Raw genomic sequence first — 7,045 nt, 5'->3', positions numbered from 1 at the left:
TATATTGCACAAAAAATAGGTTATTTTATGCAAGGTTGCATAATAGCAACAGGCACAATTCTGTTCAAAAGTTTGGGGTCAGTAAGATGATCTTATTAATTATTTTTTAATACTGCAAAGCTCACATTAAATGAACACCAGTGGCAATAAAAACACGTTAAGATTTCTATTTCAAGTAAATGCCGTTTGTCAAATAAATGAAGCACAGCTGTTTTCATTATTGCTAATATCAGTAAATCAGCATTTTAAAATGATTTCACAAGGATCTTGTGACACTGAAGACTGGAGTAATGATGCTGAAAATACAGCTTTGATCAAAGGAATAAATAACATTTTACAGTATATTCACATACATTTTAATTTCTAATAATATTTCACATTATAACTGATTTTTCTGTATCTTAATCAAATAAATGCATCCCCGGTGAGCAGCAAAGACAAATCTTACAGACTCCAAACTTCTGTATTATATACAGAAACAGAGGCACTGAGAGATAAGTAATAATTGATAAATGCATCTGTTTTATTCATTTCTACCGCAGAAAGCAGAAATAATAAGTCTCTCTCACATTCCACAGGACACAATGGCAGCTCAGGATTTGTGCCATTATCAGGCAGCCTGTCACATCTCATCCAGCCTTAAACGATGTGTGTGTGTGTGTGTGTGTGGCTCCCACAGTCATTGTGCTTATAATTAAGTGTGATTTCCACTGGCGGAATGACGGAATAAGAATGAGGAGAAAGCATTTCTGCTCTGTGCTTCATCACTCGTCTCATCACACACACACTGACGGCTGCTTAAGACCTTCTGAACACTCATTAAGTGCTCACACACTTTCTCTTCATTTCAGTGTTTTTTCCCTTCAAATGTTTCTTTGCGTTCAATCACAATCAGGGCCTGTCAAGCCCCGAAAAGACTAGCATTCGTTCAGAAACTAGTCAATATGGGTCAGCAAGATTTTCTAAATAGAAAATAATACTTGGATTCAGCATGGGTGCAGTCAATTGATCATTAAATTGTTTTGTCAACTGAAATATAAAGACAGAAACAACTGAAATGTCAACTAAAAAAGAAAAAAAAAAGATTAGAGATAAAATAAAATAATAAAATAAGTTACAAAAACTGAAAAACAATAAAGCTAAATACAATATTAAATAATACTACACATGTAAAAAGCACTTAAAATTACAAACTAAAATGAAAATAAAAATATTAATAAAAGATATATATATAAATAATGGGAAAAGAACAATGCTGAGTTGGTTTCCCAAACTCTCCCTTTATTCCATTGGTCAGACATTCATGTAGCTCCGCCCACAACTCACGCCATTGGTTGAGCCAATCTTGATAGTTCAGGCTCAGTAGAGCTGTTAAAAACAAAAACACATTTTTCAGTGGCTCTATGACCGTTCGTGTTTAGTTTGTTTATACAATCAGATTTTAGACCAACCACTGGATGACTTAGTTATATCTGCATAGTTAACTGATATAGATAGTAAGAGCTATACAACTATAACCATACACCCCCTTTTCCCCCAGACATGTCCTGGCCAGGAAAGTTTGAAAAGTTACCTAAAACGACTGGGTTTTATTTTCCTATTGATGTTCTCTCTACAGTTTTCAGAAATTATGAAAACAACAGGCCCAAACCCAGCCTTTTCTACTTGATTTAGGAGAAAATATATAAATAGTGTATTAAAAAAACAAGTTTAAAGTGATAGTTCTATCATTAATTACCCTCATGTTGTTCCAAACCCAAAAGGCCATTGTTCATGTCACGTACGTTGATAGAAGAAACGAGGAGAGATCCAAATGCAGGTACGAGGTTTATTGAGGGGCAATCCAAAAGAATAACAGTCCAGGCAGGGTCAAAACCAGGATATCCAATAACATAACACGAACAAGAACATACAGAAAGCAGACTCAGGGAAGTATCACGCATACGACAAGGACTCCGTGACAAAGACTCAGACAGACCGGGTATAAATACACAAAAGGATAATGGGGAAACTGGAGACAGGTGGGGAACAATCAATAAACTAAAACAAGGAGGAAGGTGACCAAATAAGGAAACAGGAAGTGATAATAAGACAGACACCGTGGGAACGGAGGACACCTAGTGGACACCCAGGGAACACAACCCAGACACTGTGACAGAACCCCCCCTCTACGGAGCGGCTTCCAGACGCTCCACGATAGACAAAACCGAAACCAGGAGGGAGGTGGACAGGCGGAGGCTCAGGGGGAGGGACGGAGGGTCAGGAAAGAAAAACATGGGGAACAGGAACAGGAGTGAACACAAACACAAAAGGCAAAAACAACAACATGAAGCCCCCCAGGGCGGAGCGGAAGACCACCACAACGTGTAGTCAACGCCAGAGTCCTCCAGGGCGGAGCGGAAGACCACCACAACCGTGTAGTCAACGCCAGAGTCCTCCAGGGCGGAGCGGAAGGCCACCACAACCGTGTAGTCAGAGCGAGAGCCCCCCGGGGCGGAGTAGAAGACCACCACGTCCGTGTGGTCAGAGCGGAAGCCCCCCAGGGCGGAGCAGAGGACCACCACGTCCTTGTGGCCGATGCCAGAGTCCCCCAGGGCGGAGCAGATGACCACCATGCCCCTGTGGTCGATGCCGGAGTCCAACAGGGCAGAGCAGCAGACCACCCAGTGACTTGATTTGACTCTGAAAGTTCAACGGTGACCCGTCTTGTCTCTGGAAGGTCCCCGGTGAGTAGCCCTGACTCTGGAGGGTCAGCGGTGACTGGCCCTGACTCTGGAGGGTCATCTGGGACTGGCCCTGACTCTGGGGGGTCCACAAACACCTGACTTGACTCTGGAGAGTCCACTGGGACCTGACTCGACTCTGGAGGGTCCACTGGGACCAGACTCGACTCCGGAGGGTCCATTGGCACCTGACTCGACTCTGGAGGGTCCACTGGGACCTGACTCGACTCTGGAGGGTCCACTGGGACCTGACTCGACTCTGGAGGGTCCACTGGGACCTGACTCGATTCTGGAGGGTCCACTGGGACCTGACTCGACTTTGGAGGGTCCACTGGGACCTGACTCGACTCTGGAGGGTCAACTGGAACTAGCCCTGACTCTAGATGGTCGACGGTGACTAACCCTGACTCAGGAGGGTCCATGAACACCTGACTCCCCTCTGGAGGGTCAACCGGGAACTGACTCAACTCTGGAAAGTCAATGGGCACCTGACTTGACTTTGGACTGCCTATGGAGACGTGAGACGCCTCGGCTTCGGGCACCGCCTCTGGAACGGCGTCGGGTACTGCCTCGGTAACGGTCTCGGCCTCCAGAACAGCATCGGTCACCGCCTCGGCATCGGGCACCGCCTTGGCCTCCGGAACAGCATCGGTCACGGCCTCGGCCTCCGGAACAGCATCGGTCACCGCCTCGGCAACGGCGGCGGTCTGCTCAGGAACGTCCTCCTGAGCGGCAGCGGCCCGCTCGTGAATGTCCTCCTGGACAGCAGCGGCCCGCTCGGGAATGTCCTCCTGGACGGCAGCGGTCTGCTCGGGAACGTCCTCCTGGACGGGAACGTCCTCCCGCTCGGGAACGTCCTCCGGGCTTTGAGGAACGGTAGACGCCTGTCTCCTCCTCCTCCGTCCTCTATAATGGCGAGTCGGTGGCACCTTGACGGAAGACTCAAGCGTTGAGTCAACCATCTTGTCTGGCAACACAGGTGTAGATTCGGCCATCTTGTGCAATGGTGCTGGGCTGGCGGCCATCTTGTGCTGTGGCGCTGGGCTGGCGGCCATCTGGTGCTGTGGCGTGGGGCTGGCGGCCATTTTGTGCTGTGGCGCTGGCTCAGCAGCCATGACGTGAACAGTCTTGGGAACATCTAGGATCCTTGATAGCATCTCGAAGTAATCGAGAAGGGTGTCAGCGGCCATCCTGGGCATTGGTGCTGAGCTGGCAGCCATCTTGCACCGTGGTGCGGGGTTGGTGGTCATGCACCGCAGCGGCGTTGGATTGGCGGCCATCTTGTGCTGAATCTCCTCTCACCCACCTCCTCCTCGGCGACCTCCCCTGGTCCCGCGAAACACGACCAGGCGGGTTCCCTCAAACCGACTATCTCTCTCCCGCTCGGTGGCTGGGGAAGAAGCGTTAGTCGACATACCGCTGGATCTCAAGGTTTTGACGGAGTCCTTCTGTCACGTACGTTGATACAAGAAACGAGGAGAGATCCAAATGCAGGTACGAGGTTTATTGAGGGGCAATCCAAAAGAATAACAGTCCAGGCAGGGTCAAAACCAGGATATCCAATAACATAACACGAACAAGAACATACAGAAAGCAGACTCAGGGAAGTATCACGCATACGACAAGGACTCCGTGACAAAGACTCAGACAGACTGGGTATAAATACACAGAAGGATAATGGGGAAACTGGAGACAGGTGGGGAACAATCAATAAACTAAAACAAGGAGGGAGGTAACCAAATAAGGAAACAGGAAGTGATAATAAGACAGACACCGTGGGAACGGAGGACACCTAGTGGACACCCAGGGAACACAACCCAGACACTGTGACAGTTCATCTTTGGAACACAAGTAGAGCTTAGATCGGGCCCAACAAATCAAGCCCGACCCTACCCGAGCCCGAGCACGTTGTGTCCGAGCCCGGCCCGGCCCGACACGTTCACTGTAATTATGAGCCCGAGCCCGATTTAAACCTGACCATTTGTAATATGTGGGCCGTTATAACCAGGGGCGGCGCCAGATTTTTTTTTTTTTTTACCGCAGGTGCTGCTGTGCTAGATCATTTGGGCTACGGGGGAGCTGCGCAGTTATATATATATATATATATGCGTGCCGCATTTAATGCACGAGACAAAGCCAACACAAATGTTGTCACTCCCCACGACTAGTTTAAAATGTTTCCATACCTCCGATTTTCCTCCAGACTTGCTCAAAGTTAATTCTCCTGTTTTAATTTTTTTCTTTGCTTCTTCAAGCTCCATGTTGCACTTATTCTACTGAATAGTACAGCACGCACAGCAGGTATGATGCATCACGCATGCGAGACTGCGAGTGGACGAGACGCTGCGCATGACACGTGATGTGCTTTATCAAGGGCCCGACCCGACCCGGCCCGAGGACGGTGGCGGGAAATATCGGCCCGGCCCGGCCCGGCCCGCTGGTCGGGTCGGGCTCGGGCAGAGAATCTAAGCTCTAAACACAAGTGAAGATATTTTTGATGAAATCCGAGAGCTCTCTGACCCTCCATAGACAGCAACACAACTGAAATGTTCCCAGGCAAAGAAACATAAGGACATCGGTTAAACAGTCCATGTGACATCAGTGGCTTTCCCCGTGAATGTAATCAATGTAATCAGTGTGGTTTAGATTCAGGAGAAAGCATGCGCATGCATCGTGGTACTCTCTGAAATGGTGGAAAAACGTTAACTCGGCGAGTAAATTTGTTTTCTTTGCACACAAAATGTATTTTACAAAATGTAAAAGATGAGCCACTGATGTCACATGGAGGTTGCAATCTATACAGGTTCAGAGAGCTCTCAGATTTCTTCACAAATATCTTATTGTGTGATCTTAAGTAATTAATACAATTAATGACAATTTTCATTTTGAGGTCAAATATCCCTTTGATAGTAAATATTTTGTTATTCACGTGAACGTTTATAAAGACAGCTAGCTACAAGGCATTTTAACATTTAACTAAATTTTCCTGCCGTGAACAAAAGTAAAGAAGCATCTCTACATGTTGTGTGTACCGCAAACACACTAACTGTTGGGTTTCAATGGAGGAGGGTGAAACGAATCCACCTGAGCAGCAGCAATGTGGCATAAACAAAGATTCAATTAGGAGACAAGATTGTACCCGTCCACCGAACGCTGCAGGTGTAATCCGCCTCGAGCTGATGCATGTGCCACTCATAAACCTGCACTATTATTCTGCTGGATGTGTTCATTGTTGAGTGACCTGATCAAACTCATGGGTTTAAGATGGAGTGTTAAAGTAAATAGTTTACCCCAAAAAATTTAGATCTGCTGAAAATGTGTTTACCCTAAGGTCAAACAAGATTAGGATGAGTTTGTTTCTTCATCAGATTTGGAGAAATGTAGCATTGCATCAGTGTCTCATCAACGGATGCTCTGCAGTGAATGGGTGCCGTCAGAATGAGTCCAAACAGCTGATAAAACATCACAATAATAATCCACAGCACTCCAGTCCATCAGTTAACATCTGGAAAAAACCTAAAGCTGTGTGTTTATACGGAACAAATCTGTAAAGATGTTAATAACTTGCTAAAATCTGAGTAATAATCCAAATTAATGCTTCCTCCGGTGAAAAAGTGGTCTGGTCAGAATCTGGGGTACTAGTTTACAACCTAAACTTAAAATAAAATAAAAATACAAAGGCATTTAAGCAGGGCTATTTAATGGATTTATTTATTTTTTTAAATAATAAGAACAATTTAAGTTCTGGGGAGAAAAAAAGAAAAAAAAAATAGTGGCGAGTAAAACCAGATGATAAACATGCACATATACATTCATATGATTAGCAAAAACAAAAGACATTTTCCCACAGGTGACAAAGACAAAAACAGCTTACATTTCAAAAGTGCCTTATTTAAGTAAACCATATTAAGACTTCAAAAAAGAACCTGTTTCTGCTTCAAATAAGGAGATGATTGAAAAAAAAAACATATATATATATATATATATATATTTTTTTTAGGCACTTAATGCTACATTACCCTTATAATTCACAGAACAGAAGGAATGAAATCCAGTGGTTTCATCAAAGCACCACAAACTTGTGTCATGAACCTGAAAACACTGTTCAGCGTTCATTCGTTCGGCGTAAAAGAGCTGCATTTCAATCCTGAGATCAGTCTGAATGACAGGAATGTTTCCATTTACTTTTTTAGAGATTTTTTCATAATAATAATGATATAATCAAAGCAATTTAAATAAATAAATATGATGCCATGCTGTTTAAATATACGTAAATAACTTGTGATGAAATAAGCAATGTGCTGTCAAAGCAAAAAAACAGC

Source organism: Carassius carassius, chromosome 14, assembly GCF_963082965.1.
Source record: "Carassius carassius chromosome 14, fCarCar2.1, whole genome shotgun sequence".
In the NCBI taxonomy this organism is placed as follows: Eukaryota; Metazoa; Chordata; class Actinopteri; order Cypriniformes; family Cyprinidae; genus Carassius; species Carassius carassius.
Note: the sequence above shows the minus strand (reverse complement) of the source record.